The sequence below is a fragment of the Theobroma cacao genome, chromosome 6 (genome assembly GCF_053813885.1).
Source record: "Theobroma cacao isolate CCN51 chromosome 6, ASM5381388v1, whole genome shotgun sequence".
Taxonomy (NCBI): Eukaryota; Viridiplantae; Streptophyta; class Magnoliopsida; order Malvales; family Malvaceae; genus Theobroma; species Theobroma cacao.
Genome location: NC_142644.1, coordinates 17,996,539 through 18,015,341, shown reverse-complemented (window position 1 = coordinate 18,015,341; position 18,803 = coordinate 17,996,539). Strand labels below are relative to the sequence as shown.

At 32.1% G+C, this 18,803-nt stretch overlaps 1 long non-coding RNA gene and 1 pseudogene across 1 annotated transcript; one reads left to right on the top strand and one right to left on the bottom strand.

Moving 5' to 3' along the window:
• Positions 1–288: 288 nt before the first annotated feature.
• On the bottom strand, positions 289–2,444 carry LOC148762109 (uncharacterized). The gene is made up of 3 exons (XR_016027192.1): positions 2,154–2,444; positions 1,423–1,502; positions 289–555 (listed from the first exon to the last, which is right to left on the bottom strand). It is a non-coding gene; the product is annotated as an uncharacterized LOC148762109 (long non-coding RNA).
• Positions 2,445–17,420: 14,976 nt separating this feature from the next.
• LOC108663935 (NAC domain-containing protein 82 pseudogene) lies at positions 17,421–18,737 on the top strand (annotated as a pseudogene).
• Positions 18,738–18,803: the final 66 nt, after the last annotated feature.

The following is an 18,803-nucleotide window of genomic DNA, read 5'->3' as shown; positions in this document are numbered from 1 at the left end:
CACTCATTACCCCGAATGCCGATCGAAACCCCGCAAGGCTTAGCATCAACTTCCGCATCTCCCCGGTGAGCGACAGTTATTAAATCTCGCATTTCAAGAAATCATAAGTTGTTTCCAACTCAAAACAATAAAAATATTATTTTCTAGCTCACTGGGGCATTTTCGTCATTTTTTTTTTGAAATTTCGAAATCCGAAAAAATGTAATATGTAAGTGAAAACACATATTTCATGATTTAAATTAAATTTTGAAGTCTAAAACATTCGTTTAAAGTAAAATTATAGCTATTTGAATATAATAAAAACATTAAATAAAATATTCTATTTTCTTAAAACACAATATTTTCAAAGTCTTCCTAAAATAACTTTTGTAGCGTAAGAGTAAAATAAATTTATTCATATAGTAATAAAGATAATTAAAGTATGAAATTTCGTTTACAGTGACACGTGGGCCCCCAACTAATCAAGAAGGTGTAGAGCTACGAACCCTTACTTCCTATGATGCAACTTCGAGATTAATTCTCGTCTTAATCAACTATCAACAAACTGTCCTGAGCCTGAAAAATGGATAGGAAGAGGGGTGAGATTAAATAATCCCAGTGAGTAAACAATTACCATCAAAAGCATCTAAAGCCGAGTAGATGGAGATAATATAAAAACGTTATATCTCAATAATGTTCATAACACGAAATTCGTTTCAATCTATACCAAATAATTTCTTTTCATCAAAATTTCCCCGACTTATGAATTTTTTTAAACTTGGCCCCTGCCAATATCATTCTCGCGGGTACCTTCGTCAAGGTATCCCACTGAGACCGCCAAGGCTATTCAATGACCCATACCCATAAACATGTTTTCACATCTGACACACAGCCGTTCCTTGGCGTTGGCTGAGTCTCACTCTCACGTGGTGGCCCAAACGTGAGGTGCACTCAAATCATACCTCAGGAGATACTTCACCCAACATCTCCCCCCGGAGGTAAGTATATAATTGAGTTACCGTGCCCCTCTCATAGGCAGTCCACGGAAACCCCCACCACTGCAGTGACCGTTTAATATACCACCAGACCCATAAAAATTTCAGTAGCATAATATGACGAATAAAATGTAATCCAGTCTACCGAGACCAATCCAAAATTGTTCATATATTTCATGCCAACCTCAAAAATTTAGCCATCATGCTACCATAGTGTCATAAGCCCCAATTTCAATAACATATAAAATCATAAATTTCAACACAGTCTCCATATACTCAATTTTCCCAAAACAATATTTGATTTCAAAACCAGTATAAATCTCATTTTTTATTAAAAAACATTTTAATTGGAAAACATAATATTTTATAATTTAAATTCACCATTCAATAAAAGCATCAAACAAGTATAATTACTCTAGATATTTAAGACGATAAATTGTCCACTCACAGTTCTAGGAGTCGATGTACTCCTAATCCCAGTCTTCAAGCACAATTTTGGTACTTTTACCAGTGTAATTTGCTCACCACCTATCCACAATGTACAATACATAATTCACCACATCAATGCTTGACCATTATAAAATCAATTCAGGCTCGGTATATATGCATGATATGACATGCAACTTATCCGACTACCGCTTAAATGCGGTGCTGACTTAATTCGGCCTATTACCCGATTAAATTACTAACGCGTCCAATTTAATCTCAAATTAATTTTTTTCAGTCTCTATACCTCAATTGCACCCAAATTGACTTAATGTCCCTCGGTGTGGTGCAAATTATCAGTCCTGATAGCAAATTACGAAAATACCCCTAATGGGTAAAAATTCATATTTTTGCTCCAAAAATTTCTATTATTTTTCTAGACTCATAATTCATCATTATTCATCATAATTCCTCAAATAAACATCAAGATCATCAGCCAATATTCCCCTAGAAAATTCAGCCAATAATGGTAATGGAGGAAAATAAATTCTTTTCTTGTTGTTTTGTTCCTAAATATGCTAAACTAACTTAAAACACTAACATAACTTAAAATCAAATTAATCTAACAAGTTTCTCTCTCCTAACCCATTTTTCCAGAACTGAATTCATCCTCAAATCACATGATTCAACCATGGAAAATGATGAGAAATGCATGGGAAAGGTAAAGCACAAGTCAAAATCAAGAAATTTTACCTTTGGTCACTTGTTTCCTTGAATTTTCACCAATTTTTCCTTGAATTTCTCCCCCTAGGTTTTTGTTTTTCTTTTCCCCTTTGTTTTCTTGCTATGGCCGGCCATAATGAAGAGAAAATGGTGGTGTGGGCTGATTTTTATAGTTAAATAATATAATAATCTAAACTTGCCACATGTCACTACATTATTGGTCCATTTTTTAAATTCTTATCTTTCAAGCTTTAAATCTCCACCACACATTATTCCTTAAAATATCCATAACTTAGATAAAATTCTCAAACTTATCCAAAGTCTTGGTGAAGTAATTTTTGATATTTACACTTTTGCCCCTGTAAAAATCAAAAATTACATTTTTGCCCCAAAAACTGAAAAATTGCCCATAGACATATTTTTTATCCCTTATACTCATATCATTCCCTAATTTGTCAAATGTGATCTAAATTCTCTCAAAATCTCAAATTTTGTCCGCAGATGGAAAAATTACAATTTTACCCCTATGTAGTGAAAATTTCAATTTGACTCCGAATTGATCCTCGAACTCCTAATTACCATTTTGAGTCATCCCTGAACTGTGAAACTCTTAATTTCACCTTAAAATTCCTATTTGAACTAGTTCGAGGCTTAATCGACTTAATGATACCATTAGGGGCAATATCGTCTTTTAACGATTTCTCGAACTTCCTAAATATACAAACATTCTATCGAGCATGTGAATGATATTATAATTATTTTACAAAGCAGGGTTTGACAGGTTTATTGCAAAAACTCTTTCCCTTGGCTTGTCCCCTTCCTTGTATCCACTGATAGAGTCTTTGTGACTCACCTGTTATTTTTCCTTGTTTTGTTTTATAGATCAGTTGCTTGTTTGGCTAGGCACCTTGTGGAGTAGTAACCTAGCTTATTATTGATAGGGGTGGTAGTGCTTTCCTTCCAGTCTTCTAGTGTTGTTACACTCCACAATGTGTCGAGTTTAGTCCTTTAACTATTATGTTGATAATGATACTTTGCTATGTAATAAATGTTGAGATACTCGTACTTGTTTATGTTATGAATCTTGTGTTGAGCTCCAGGAACGAGTGCATATGAATATTGAGACTATGGTGGATGAACCATAGTGATATAAGCACGGGATGCGTGTTGAACCATTGTTGATATAACATTGTGAATATTTATATGAAATAAAATAGGAACCAAACGTTACGTTGAGAAGTTCTGTCACGACCCGGAACTCTCATCGAGCCCGTGACAACCACCGCGACGTCCCGATAAGCACTCATTACCCCGAATACCGATCGAAACCCCACAAGGCTTAGCATCAACTTCCGCATCTCCCCGGTGAGCGACAGTTATTAAATCTCGCATTTCAAGAAAACATAAGTTGTTTCCAATTCAAAATAATAAAATATTATTTTCTGGCTCACATGGGCATTTTCGTCTTTTTCTTCGAAAATACCGAAACTCGCCAAAAACATGGTGTAAAAGCTAAATATATTCATACATACTTTTAATCAAATAACTGAAGAATAAAATTACTTTTACAGTGACACGTGGGCCCCCAACTGACTAAGAAGATGTAGGGCTACGAACCCTTACTTCCTATGATGCAACTCCGAGATTAATTCTCGTCTTAATCAACTATCAACAAACTGTCCTGAGCCTGAAAATGGATAGGAAGAGGGGTGAGATTAAATAATCCCAGTGAGTAAACAATTACCATCAAAAGCATCTAAAGCCGAGTAGATGGAGACAATATAAAAACGTTATATCTCAATAATGTTCATAACACAAATTTCGTTTCAATCTATACCAAACAATTTATTTTCATCAAAATTTCCCGGCTTATGAATTTCTTAAACTTGGCCCCTGCCATAATCATTCTCGCGGGTACCTTCGTTAAGGTATCCCACTGAGACCGCCAAGGCTGTTCAATGACCCATACCCATAAACATGTTTCCACATTTGACACATAACCGTTCCTTGGCGTTGGCTGAGTCTCACTCTCACGTGGTGGCCCAAACGTGAGGTGCACTCAAATCATACCTCAGGAGATACTTCACCCAACATCTCCCCCCGGAGGTAAGTATATAATTGAGTTACCGTGCCCCTCTCATAGGCAGTCCACGGAAACCCCCACCACTGCAGTGACCGTTTAATATACCACCAGACCCATAAAATTTCCAGTAGCTTAATATGGCGAATAAAATTTAATCCAGTCTACCGAGACCAATCCAAAATTGTTCATATATTTCATGCCAACCCCAAAAATTTAGCCATCATGCTACCATAGTGTCATAAGCCCCAATTTCAATAACATATAAAATCATAAATTTCAACACAGTCTCCATATACTCAATTTTCCCAAAACAATATTTGATTTCAAAACCAGTATAAATCTCATTTTTTATTAAAAATCATTTTAATTGGAAAACATAATATTTTATAATTTAAATTCACCATTCAATAAAAGCATCAAACAAGTATAATTACTCTAGATATTTAAGACGATAACTTGTCCACTCACAGTTTTAGGAGTCGATGTACTCCTAATCCCAGTCTTCAAGCACAATTTTCTACACTTTTACCAGTGTAATTTGCTCACCACCTATCCACAATGTACAATACAGAATTCACCACATCAATGCTTGACCATTATAAAATCAATTCAGGCTCGGTATATATGCATGATATGACATGCAACTTATCCGACTACCGCTTAAATGCGGTGCTAACCTAATTCGGCCTATTACCCGATTAAATTACTAACGCGTCCAATTTAATCTCAAATTATTTTTTTTCAGTTTCTATACCTCAATTGCACCCAAATTGACTTAATGTCCCTCAGTGTGGTGCAAATTATCAGTCTCGATAGCAAATTACGAAAATACCCCTAATGGGTAAAAATTCGTATTTTTGCTCCGAAAATTCCCATTATTTTTCTAGACTCATAATTCATCATTATTCATCATAATTGCTCAAGTAAACATCAAGATCATAAGCCAATATTCCCCTAGAAAATTCAGCCAATAATGGTAATGGAGGAAAATGAATTCTTTTCTTGTTGTTTTGTTCCTAAATATGCTAAACTAACTTAAAACACTAACATAACTTAAAATCAAATTAATCTAACAAGTTTCTCTCTCCTAACCCATTTTTCCAGAATTGAATTCATCCTCAAATCACATGATTCAACCATGGAAAATGATGAGAAATGCATGAAAATGATAAATCTTAAGCTAAGCTTGAAAAATCATACCTTTAAACACTTGATTCCTTGAAAAATCACACTTTTTCTTTGAATTTTCTCACTCTAGGGTTTGTTCTTATTTCTCTCTCTCTCCTGCTGGTTTTGGCTGACCCTCCAAATGAAGAATTCTGGAATTTGCAAGCCTTTTAATAGGCTTAATAAAATATTATTATTTTATTTATTTTTTGAATATTTTATTATTTTATTTTTTTCTAGCCATCTTTTTGACTTCCTTTTTCCACCACTCAATCCTCTTCACTTATCCATGTCTTCCATAAAATTTCTAGACTTTTCCAAAGTTTTGGTGGAGCAAATTTTTAAAAATTACACTTTTACCCCCGTAAAGTGAAAAATTACATTTTTGCCCCAAAAATTGAAAAATTACCAAAATGCATAATTTTCACTCCTTATACTCATATCATGCTCCATTTAATCAAATTTGATCTAAATTCTCTCGAAAAATTCAATTTTGTCCTCGGGTGGTAAAATTACGATTTTGCCCCTAGATAGTGAAAATTCTGGTTTGACTCCGAATTGATCCTCGAACTCCGAATTACCATTTGAGTCATCCCTGAACTGTGAAACTCTTAATTTCACCTTAAAATTCCTATTTGAACTAGTTCGAGGCTTAATCGACTTAATGATACCATTAGGGGCAATATCGTCTTTTAACGATTTCTCGAACTTCCTAAATATACAAACATTCTATCGAGCATGTGAATGATATTATAATTATTTTACAAAGTAGGGTTTGACAAGTTCTGTAATGATGTGATCTTGCTGAATTATTTGTATATTTTAATTTGTGAATGGAAATGTATGTGAATGTGATGGATGACTAGCCCATGCATTATTGGTTAAGGTTTACTTGGGCCTAATGGGCTATATCCACATAGGTTCATGCGCTGGTCATGATTCCTCCAAAAAATGAGATGTGATAACACATAAGCCTTTAACTTTAACTGAAATTTAACCATTGTCAAATCCAATTATAGTAACAATTGATATTTTTATCCACATAACATATGAAGTGGCAATATGGCTATTCAACATTAATTGCCATGTGATCACGTTAGCTATCACATGGATGGGATATGTCAACTAGCATTATACTTGACGGTTGTTAATTTTTTATTAAATTAAAGGCTTATATGGGTACAAATCAAAAGATAAAAAATTGTTTGTGTATAATAAAAAATCGGAGCTTAGTTGGATTAATGGACATAGTTCAGAGACAATTTTTTAGTGCTTAGGCATAAATATTTTGTGTTATATGAATTATATGACTTATAACTTTATAATAATATATGAGTTGGATGATGCATCTATTTCTTTTTTATTTTATATGACTTATACTAGATGATTAATTATTCATCAAATAAAGAAATTAATTCATTCTAATAAAAAAAAGAATATTCAAATATTAAAAACACATTTCACCATCACTTTTCAAGACTAAAATTGTCACGACCCGGAACTCCCCATCGAGCCCGTGACAACCGCCGCGATGCCTTGACAGACATTCTTCACCCCGAATGCCGATCGAAACCCCGCAAAGCTTAGCATCAACTTCCGCATCTCCCCGGTGAGCAACAATTATTAAATCTCGCATTTAAAAAAAATCATAAGTCATTTTCAAATAAGAACAATAAAATATTATTTTTTGGCTCATAGGGGTATTTTCGTAATTTTTTGTCAAAAATCTCAAAACTTGCTAAAAATGTAGTAAGTAAGCAGAAAATATATATTTAATTATTTAAAAATAATTAAGTATCTAAAACGTTCATTTGAAAGCAAATTGTTGACAACTAGTACTATTCAAAAATAATAAATAAAATATTCTATTTTCTCATAAAATAAATTTTTATAGAAATATTCGTAAATAATTTTTCGCACATGAAAGTAAAGTAAAAATTGTATGAATAGAAATACAGATAACCAAAATATAAGTTTTGATCTGCAATGACACGTGGGCTCCAATTGACCAAGAGGATGTAAGACTGTGAACTCTTACTTTCTATAATGCAGTTCCAAGCTTAGTTCTCGTCCTACTCGACTATCTACAAACTGTCTTGAGCTTGAAAAATGTATAGGAAGAAGGGGTGAGATTTTATAATCCCAGTGAGTAAACAGATACCATCTAAAGTATCTAAAGCCGAGTAAATGGAGACAATTAAAATAAGTCATCATACTGTAATTCCATTACCTTTCAGTTCATTTCAACCAAATAAAATCAATCCATATAAATAGAGTAATCAACTTGGCTTATGAATTTCTTAAAACTTTGGCTCGTGCCAAAACTCATACTCGGTGATACCTTGCGCAGGGCATCCAATCGAGTCCGCCAAGGCTGTTAAAATTTTGTATACACTTAAAATATATTTTCAGTTTGATAAAAATACAACCGTTCCTTGGCGTTGGCTGAGTTCCCCTTCACGTGGTGGTTTGGCGTGAAGTGAACCCTAAGCTTTACCACAGGAGATACCCTACGCGCCTCTTCGTTCGAGGTAATAATATAATGGAGTTTACCGTGCCCCTCTAATAGGCTGGTCCACGTAACCCCCTCTGCAGTAAATAATTAATATATAATCCACCAATCAATAAAATTCATTCTAGCATGACATGGTAATTTATCGCAACCTAGCCTCTCAAGGCTGAATACATAGTATAAATAATTATAACACCAAAATCAGTTTAGTCATTCATGCTCATTTATTGTCATAAGCCATTCAATTCAAAACCATAAATTTGCAACACAAGCAGACAGTCTCCAATTACTCTATTTTCAAAACCAATATTCGATTTTTCAGAAAATTTATAAAATCATTTTATAAAATCACAATTTCTCTTAAAACATAGCAATTTACCATTTAAACCCATTTTCCATAAAATCACACATTTGTATAAAACTACTCTAGATAATTAAGACGATAATAAGTTCACTCACAATATTAGGAGTAGAAATACTCCTATCTTCCGCTCTCGGGTGCAGTCTCTTACCCGAAACAATTGACTCACCACCTATCCATAATCCATGACGCAAAATTCAATAAATTGTGTCAATTTATCATAAATTATTTCAGGCTCTTATCCATGTGTATGCACTAAATAGGATTTGAAATGTCTAGACAATCGCTTAATTGCGGTGTCCAACCTAACTCGCCTATACACGGTGTAAATTCTTAAAATCCCCAATTCGACTCCAATTCCATCCATTTCAATTTCAATTATCCAATTATATCCACAATACCTCAATGACTGTGAATTTGGTCCAATTTATCAGTCCGAACTATAAATTACGCTTTTACCCCTAGTGGGTAAAAATTTCAATTTATTGCACCGAAAATTCTCATTTAATTTCCAACCTCATAATTCATCATTTTTCCACCCAATTCTCTTAAAATAAAGTCAACCTCATCCTCACATACCATTGGCTAGATTCGGCCTAGAGAAATTCATGGAGAAGATAAATATTTTTCTTGTTGTTTTGCTCATAAACATGCTAAACTAACACTAAACACTAACATAGCTCAAAATCAAATTAATCTAACAACTTTCTCTCTCCTAACCCATTTTTCAGAATTGAATTCATCCTCAAATCACATGATTCAACCATGGAAGATGATGGGAAATGCATGGGAAAGGTAAAGAACAAGATAAATTTAAGAAATGTTACCTTTTTTCACTTGATTTTTGAATTTTCACCTATTTTCCCTTTAAATTTCTTGGCTAGGGTTTTATTTTCTTCTTTCTCTCTCTTGTTTCTTGCTTGGCCGAATGTTGAAGAAGAAGAATGGGTTATGGGCTGATTTTTTTATGCCTTTTTTATTAGTTTAATGAAATAATATTATTTTATTCATATTTTGAATATTTTATTAATTCATTTTTTTTTAGCCATCCACTTGTCCTACTTTTTCCACCATGCCTTCCCTTTGACTTATCCAAGTCTTAAGTGAAATTTCCAGATTTTTCCAAAGTTTTGGTGGAGCAAATTTTTCAAAATTACACTTTTGCCTCCGAACTTTTCAAAAATTACATTTTTACCCCAAAAATTGAAAATTTGCCATAATGCATAATTTCCACTCCTCATACTCATTTCACACTCCAAATAATTAAATTTGATCAAAATCCTGTGAAAAATTAAATTTTTGATTTCGGATGGCAAAATTACCATTTTACCCTTTTACTCCAAATTATACCGAAATTAAAATTTTTCACTTCTAAACTTCAAATCTTACTCTAATAAGCCAAATGGGGCCAAAAATATTTTCTTAAAATTCCCATTTTGTCCCCAGGTGGCAAATGACCATTTTGTCCCTAGATAGCGAAAATTTCGATTTGACTCCAAATTGATCATCGAACTCCGAATCACCATATTAAACCATTCTGGGACTTTAAAATTCTTAATTTCATCGTAAATTTTCTATTTGATCTAGTTCGAGGTTTAACTCAACTTTGTTGTACCTCTAGGTACAATACCGACTTTTGTAATTTTTTTTTTCGGGACTCTCTTAGCATGCAAACATGTTATCCATCACATGTATGTCATGACAAATATTTTTATAGAGTCGGGCTTGTCATCTTCTCCCCCACTTGGATCAACCATATGATCCTTCTTCTTGATTGACTTCGACATCAGGCTAAATATTAATATTTTAATATTATTTCATTAATAAAATATTATTTTATTTTAAAAATTTTATCTTGTCTGCTTGGTACCCAAAATACCTTATTATGCCTCACTTGACTTCCAAATCACCTTTTATCTCACAAATTCTCCTCCGATAAAATTATTATTATTTTATTATTATTTTCTCACTTGCGAAATATTTTATCCTAAACTACTCCTTTTGTCTTTTATCACTTCTAAACATTTTAATTGACTTCAATTTGTATTCAACTTTATTTATCATCATATCAAAGTATGGGGTATTTCAAAGATAAAGGTTTAGAACCAAGTTAACTTTGAGATATAAGAATGTCCTTCTGGATATCTTTAGGGAGGGTCTTATATTATTAATTTTTAAAATTCTGGTATTCCATTTTTCAACCAACAACAGTAATAATGAGTCAAAGTTAATTGAGTAAAAATTATATAAAATTAAATATTTGGTTTAAAACAATATATCCCCTTAAGTCCAAATGTAATATGCGTACTTACTATAATGGTTATATGACTTAACATTTAGAACTATACACATTATGACTTAATTTGTCACGACCTGGAACTCCTCATCGGGCCCGTGACAACCGTCGCGAGGGCTCGACAGACATTATTCACCCCGAATGCCGATCAAAACCCCGCAAGACTCTCGTATCAGCTTTCGCACTTTCTCGGTGAGCAATAGTTATCAAATATCATAATTCAAAGGATTACGAGTCATTTCCAAATTAGAACATAACATATTGTTTTCTGGCTCACAAGGGCATTTTCGTCATTTTTTGTCAAAAATCTCAAAACTTGCTAAAAATGTAGTAGGTAAGCAAAAAATATATATTTAGTGATTTAAAAACAAATTAAGTATCTAAAACGTTCATTTGAAGTGAAAATTTGACCATTTGAATATAATAAAAATATTCAATAAAATAAACTATTTTCTTGTAAAATAATTTTCATAAAGTTATCGGTACATAATTCTTATAGCATAAAAGTCAATTATATTCATATATACTATAAAGTAAATAACAAAAGCATAAATTTTTTTTTACAATGACACGTGAGCCCACATCTAACCAAAATGAATTGGAAGCTGGAAACCTACAGCTTTTACCGATTCGAGTCCAAATGAAGGTCCTTGTCAAAGTCAGCTAACTATGGAATTCTCCGAGCCTGAAATATGAGGAAATGAGGGTGGTGAGATTATAAAATCCCAGTGAGTAAACAGATACCATCTAAACTATCTAAAGTCGAGTAAATGGAGACAATTAAAATAAGTCATCATACTGTAATTTCATTACCTTTCAACTCATTTCAACCAAATAAAATCAATCCATAAAGATCAAGTAATCAACTTGGCTTATGAATTTCTTAAAACTTTGGCTCGTGTCAAAACTCATACTCGGTGATACCTTGTGCAGGGCATCCAACCGAGTCCGCCAAGGCTGTTAAAATTTCGTATACACTTAAAATATATTTTTAGTTTGAGAAAAATACAACCGTTCCTTAGCGTTGGCTGAGTTCCCCTTCACGTGGTGGATTAGCGTGAAGTGAACCCTAAGCTTTACCCCAGGAGATACCCTACGCGCCTCTCCGTTCGAGGTAAGAATATAATGGAGTTTACAGTGCCCCTTTAATAGGCTGGTCCATGGAACCCCCTCTACAATCAATAATTAATATATACTCCACCAATTCGATAAAATTCAATAACATGATATGACAATTTATCGCAACCTAGCCTCTCAAGGCTGAATACACAATACAAATAATTCTAACACCAAAATCAGTTTAGCCATTCATGCTCATATATTGTCATAAGCCATTCAATTTAAAACCCTAAATTTACAACACAAGTAGGCAGTCTCCAATTACTCTATTTTCAAAACCAGTATTCAATTTTTCAGAAAATTTATAAAATCATTTTATAAAATCACAATTTCTCCTAAAACATAGCAATTTACCATTTAAACTCATTTTTCATAAAATCACACAATTGTATAAAACTACTCTAGATAATTAAGACGATAATAATTTCACTCACAGTTCTAAGAGTCGTTGTACTCCTAATCCCAGTCTCCAAGCACAATCTCTGTACTTTTACCAGTGTACTTTGCTCACCACTTATCCACAATGTACAATACATAATTTACCACATAAATGCTTGACCATTATAAAAATCAATTCAGGCTTGGTATATATGCATGATATGATATACAACTTATCCGACTATCGCTTAAATGCAGTGCTGACCTAATTCGGCCTATTATCTCCAATTTAACTCCAAATCAATTCTTCTCATTTTCTACACTCCAATTATACTTAAATTACCTTAGTGACTGTGAATGAGATTCAATTTATCAGTTTCGATAGTAAATTACGAAAATACCCCTAGTGGGTAAAAATTCATATTTTTGCTCCGAAAATTTCCATTATTTTTCTAGGCTCAGAATTCATCATTATTCATCATAATTCCTCAAATAAACATCAAGATCAGTAGCCAATATTCCCCTAGAAAATTTGGCCAATAATGGTAATGGAGGAAAATAAATTGTTTTCTTGTTGTTTTGTTCCCAAATATGCTAAACTAACTTAAAACACTAACATAGTCTAAAATCAAATTATTCCAATAACAATTCCTCTTCCATACCCATTTTTCAGAATTGAATTCATCATGATAACTCAATATTCAACCATGAAAATCAAGAACAAAAGCATGGGTAAGCTAGGTATCAAGGAGAATTAAAGAAATTCTAACTTACCTAGCTTGTTTCCTTGATTTCTTCACTTTTTCTTTGAATTTTCACCTAGGTTTTCTTGTTTTTCCCCTTGTTCTTCCTTTGTTCTTGTTGCTGGTTGCCTAGGCCGAATATGGTGAGAGAATTGGGGATTTAATGGGCTGATTTCTATAGAAAATAATAAAATAATCAAGCATGCCACGTGTCACTTACTTATTGGCTCAATTTTTTTAACTTTTTGACTTTTTCTTCTTAATTTTCCACCACAAATATTCTAGTATTTATCCAATCCTACCACAATTAAAATCCCTTGGTCTTGACAAGTGCTGGGGCAAAAAATTTACCGATTTGCCCCCGAGACGAAAAAATTACGATTTTGCCCCTATACTCCGAATTATACCGAAATTACAATTTTTCACTTCTAAACCTCAAATCATACTCTAATAAGTCAAATGGGATTAAAAATCTTTTCTAAAAATTCTCATTTTGTCCCCAGGTGGCAAATGACCATTTTGCCCCTAGATAGCGAAAATTTCGGTTTGACTCCAAATTAATCCTCAAACTCCGAATCACCATATTAAACCATTCTGAGACTTTAAAATTCTTAATTTCATTGTAAATTTTCTATTTGATCTAGTTCGAGGCTTAAATCAACTTTGTTGTACCTCTAGGTACAATACTAACTTTTGTAAATTTTTCGGGACTCTCTTAGCATGCAAACATGCTATCCATCACATGTATGTCATGACAAATATTTTTATAGAGTCGGGCTTGTCATCTTCTCCCCCACTTGGATCAACCATAAGATCCTTCTTCATGACTGATTTTGACATCCGGCTAAATATTAATATTTTAATATTATTTTATTAATAAAATATTATTTTATTCTAAAAATTTTATCTTATCTCCTTGGTACCCAAAATACCTTATTATGCCTCACTTGACTTCCGAATCGCCTTTTATCTCACAAATTCTCCTTCGATAAAATTATTATTATTTTATTGTTATTTTTTCACTTGCGGAATATTTTATCCTAAACTACTCATTTCGTCTTTTATCACTTTTAAACATTTTAATTGATCTCAATTTGCATTCGATCAACTTTATTTATCACCATATCAAAGTATGGGGTATTTCATAATTTTTCATCAAAATAAAAAATCTAAATTTCTTTTTTATGAAAAGAGAGCAGATTTTAGAATAAAAGTATCATTTGCAAAGATAAAAATGAAAAAAAAAGGTTAGAACCTACGTGTTTTACGCCTCTATTTGGTTCATGAAAAGAGAAGAGAAAATATCAAAGAAAAAAGCTTTAGAAAAAATAAAATAAACTAAAGAAAAATAAATTTCTTATCTTGTTTGGATGACAAAATGAAAATACGAAGGAAAATTCTTGTTTATGTTTTATTTTAAAGATGATTTATAGTAAAATACAAGAAAATAAAAATTGAAAATTTTTAGTTATCCAAATTCAGTTAACACATCATGGAAATTCTCTAAATGTTTCTTGATCCACCACACTTAGACATAAATTTATTAATATATATCAGAAAACTGATATAATTTTTGATATTCCAAACATTAAGATAATTAGACATGTAATAAAACATAACACATCATAAATAAATCCTACAGACAATCTCAACAAATAAATAGTTTTCACAACCCATTGCCACCAAGTATAAAACATTTCATATCTATCAACATCAAACTTGGTTAAAAAAAATCCAATAAAGAGTTTGTTTCTCTTAAATTATGGAAAAAATCAACCTTTTATATAATCTTCTTAAATCTATCAATTTTGCTGGAAATTCTCCATTTATTCCAAGATTTTTAGTTTGAATTACTCACTCAAGAGATAGTCACCTTAGAATCAGACTCTACCATAAGAGATTTCTTACCCATCCAAGACAAAAGACAAAAAATATGAAGAGCAGTTTTGATTGTAATTAGTTTAGCATTATTCGATTCTCACACTCCTATTGGACAAAAGAAGATACCCATAGCAAAATCAAATAAATCTCTCAAAATCCTTCACAATCCACAAGGCCTAGTTTTTCCATAGCTAAATCATCAACATTAAATTTGACCTCATCTTCTTTAAGAGACCTCTAAGAAATTTCTATTCGGTATTAAATATTAACTTTAATATGATGTAAGAAATTCGACCTCATTTTCTTGGATCATTAGAAAGCTAAGAGACATGACTACAACTTTCATATTTACTAGTTTGTGCACTTCTAACGGGATCGTAGATAAAAATCATCAAGAAACCAGTGCCACAGTACTGAAGAGACTTTTGGGCCATATTTCAATACAGAACCTTTGAGGGCCATGGATCTCGAGGAATTTTTCAAAAATAAGTATCTTACGGAATTTTGGAAGCTAGGGCTCTTGGAGGCTATTTAAGGGGCCTTTTTCAAAGGTTTCTGGTAGAAGACAGTAAATAATTTTTCTAGAGAAAAAGAACCAAAAACAAAATAAGAAAACAAGAGAAATTGGAGGGAGAATCAAATCACAAAGCTTCAATTATTAATTTTCTCTCTCTACTTTTGTGTTTTTCTTTTTTTTTTTACTTGGATTAATGACTAATTTTCTTTGGATAAAATTTTTATTAGATATTATGAACTAAACTATTTTTCAAGGATTGCAATTGAACTCACATGTAATTTGAATTTAAATTCCCTCTCTTGCTTATCTTTAATGGGATTTGAATTATTTATTCCAATTTGTTTTTAATACTTTTTAATTGATTAGCCACCAATTAAATTGATCTAGAAACCTAAACAAACTTGGAAAAGGGAGTTTAGTGGAGACTAAACTTGGAATAGTATATGATAATATTAATTGATTTGTGTATAGAATAAGGATATATCTATCTGCCATATGTGGCCAAAATTAGAGCCAAAACTCAATGAGTCTATTGTAATTTCAATTCACATAGGGATATAGTATTTTAGTTAAAATAGATATTTTTATAAGATGAGTCGGGATATCCTAATAAATAATTAAGGACTTTAGGTTAACAATTTAACTCATTGAAATTAGTTAAGAAAGAGAAGTAAGATTTAGATGAAGTGCGAGGGATAATCCTAGACTTGTTTGATTTGATTTTTACCCAAGTTATTGTTACTTTGATTTTTCTATTTAGTTTAAATTTTGGTTAATTAATTTTAGTTAATTAATTTAGTTATTTGATTTTGATTGTTTGGATAAGATTTAAATTGTTCTAATTTTACTACTTAGTAAAATTTTAGATCAATTTTCTATGAGATCGATACTCTGCTTACAATTATATTATCTTTTCGATACATATACTTGTAGAAGTTGAATTTTAACTGACATTTGCTACTTACTTTTCACTTATGTTTCTAGATTTTGTTTTCTCATCCTAATTAATTCCTTTACCAGTCTGACGTATCTGGGAGGTCATTAAAATTCTAAGAGAGGATGGTGGTATATCTTGTCTTCTTTCTGTAATTTCGGTTTGCGATGTTTTACAGTTTGTAATTTTCACTTGGATTTATTCTTATTTGTTATGCTTAATATGACAGATCATGTAGGATGTGGTGATGGTCTTATTGCACTTCTCCCTTCTTTTCCTGAGATAAAGAAGCTTCAATAGATGTTTTGGTTATTGCTTGTTATCCCCCTGGTTGTGCTTATAGTTGGTCACAGATGTATGCTTTGTGTTATTAACCATTATTACCTAAATGAATATACATGCCTCCAACATTGCAGTACATGAGGATTCTATGCAAATTAAGTGTTGTTGATAAAATTCATAGTCTTGGAACTGTTTCTTTGAAGGAATTGGAAATTTCAACTTGTAAACATCTTTGAAAATATGCTTTTGGATTTTCACTATTTTTTTATTTATTTTTCAGTTGGAGCGCAGATGTGCATTGTTTCCACTTAGCTTACATTTTAGATTACTAGTATTTATTACACATGAATAATTATTTTTTATTTGTTTTTAAATAATAATTATATAAAATATAAATTTAATTTTTTATAAATAAAAGATAATTTATAAATTATTTAATATATTAAAACTAAAAAATATTTTTTAATGAAATTTTTTTAATACAATTAAAGTTTTTATTTACAAAATTAGATAAGTTTGATTCATATTTATAATAAAAAATATTTTAATCGAAATCGATTAAAGTAGAATTTATATATTTTTAAAAATTAGATAAAATTTGAAAATATTAATGACAAAAAATGTTCAGAATGAAAAGTTTAAAAATATAATGATTAAATATGATTATTTTTGTTAATTAAAAATTTTATCAACATGTTGTAATTTTATATATATATAAAAGGAGCAGAAGGGGAAAAAAGAGAAAGACGGAAACTTAGCCAATTAAAATGTATGGGTTGTTTTATGGACTCATTTCTTAAAGAAAATAGAATAGAATCATTTCATAATTTACTAATTATTAAATTATTAAAATGTCTGAATAATTAATAAATTATTAAATTTTCAAGAATTGAATAATTATATTCCATAAGGCCTAAAAGTTAAAATTCAAAAAAAAAAAGAAAAGAAAAAGGAAAAATATGGGGCAACGGCTAGTTCCATAAGGCGGTTAGTAGTTGGCGCGTTTATAACCGAGAGGGAGTCTTCTTCCTTTCTTCTAACTTTAATTTTCAGCTCACTCTCTCAATTTCTATTTCTCAGTTTTGCTCCTCAATTGCCTTCTTCTGTTTCGGTAAGTTGTCTTCTTTTCTTCTTCACTTGCTGTTTCTTCTTTGCAATTTCTTCATTGTTGGTCTGATTCTTAGGGTTTGTTGATTTTGAATTTAGGGATTTATATGTTTTGATCTCTGTTTCAGCTCTCATTTTCTTTCTTGCCACTTAGGGGTTTTGTTTAAGGCTTCTTTCTTGTTTGATACTGAGTTACTCTGATATGTTCCAAACAGAGTTTATATCGCACGCCAATTGCCTTTTCATTTCTGCGGTGAACAGCCCTTGTTTCTTTTTTATGACCCCTGGCTTTTGATCTCTGCACCTACTTTATTCACTACTCGAGAGTACATATCATCGTCATTTGTTCAATGGAGAAAAATTCACTAGGTCCCGAATTTCGGTTTCATCCTACTGACGTTGAGCTTTTTTAATACTATCTGAGGAGGAAGGTTTTGGGGAAGAAGTTTTCTTTTGAAGCTATTGCCGAAGTTGACATATATAAGTATGCTCCTTGGGATCTGCCAGGCAAGTCTCTTCTAAGGATTGAGGACCTCAAGTGGTACTTTTTCTGTCTAATGGAGAAGAAATGTCGAAAAGGGAGTAAGTTCAATCGTGCTACTTCCTATGGGTATTGGAAAACCACTGGGAAAGACAGACCTGTTTGTTACTAATGACAAAGTTGTGGGGAGTATTAAAACTTTGGTCTTCCACAGAGGGAAAGCCACACGAGGAGCGAACAGATTGGGTTCTGCACAAATACAGACTGGAAGATGAACATCTACATGACAAGGGAGTTGTACAGGATGCTTACGTTCTTTGTGTTATCTTCCGCAAGGATGGTCCAGGCCATAGAAACGGTGCCCAATACGGAGCACCATTTAGAGAGGACTGGACTGATGAAGAGGAAGTTATTAAAGAGGTCTCTAATTCTGCAGACTTGCCTACACCAACCTTCACTGGTGCTGCTAACCCCTATTTTCCTCAGAGCCAATGCCTTGGATCATCAGCTGAATCAAGTCATTTTGCAGCTTTTCCTTCAGTAGTTCTTAATGCAAACAAATCTCTCACACCCATGGAGGCTTCTCAAGTTTTAGTTGATGATAGTATTTCAGCAATGCTGTCTTCTGGCCAAAGTGAAGATTATTCTCTAGTGGCTATTGCCAATTATGATCTTGAGTTCTTGAAGTCTCCCAACATTGTTGTTGATGATGATACATTTAGGGAAGATGATGCATTTTTGATTGATATGTAAAGCGCATAGCAGCTGTCTTATAATTCTTTCTAATAAAAACTTTAGCATTCAATAAATATACGGAGA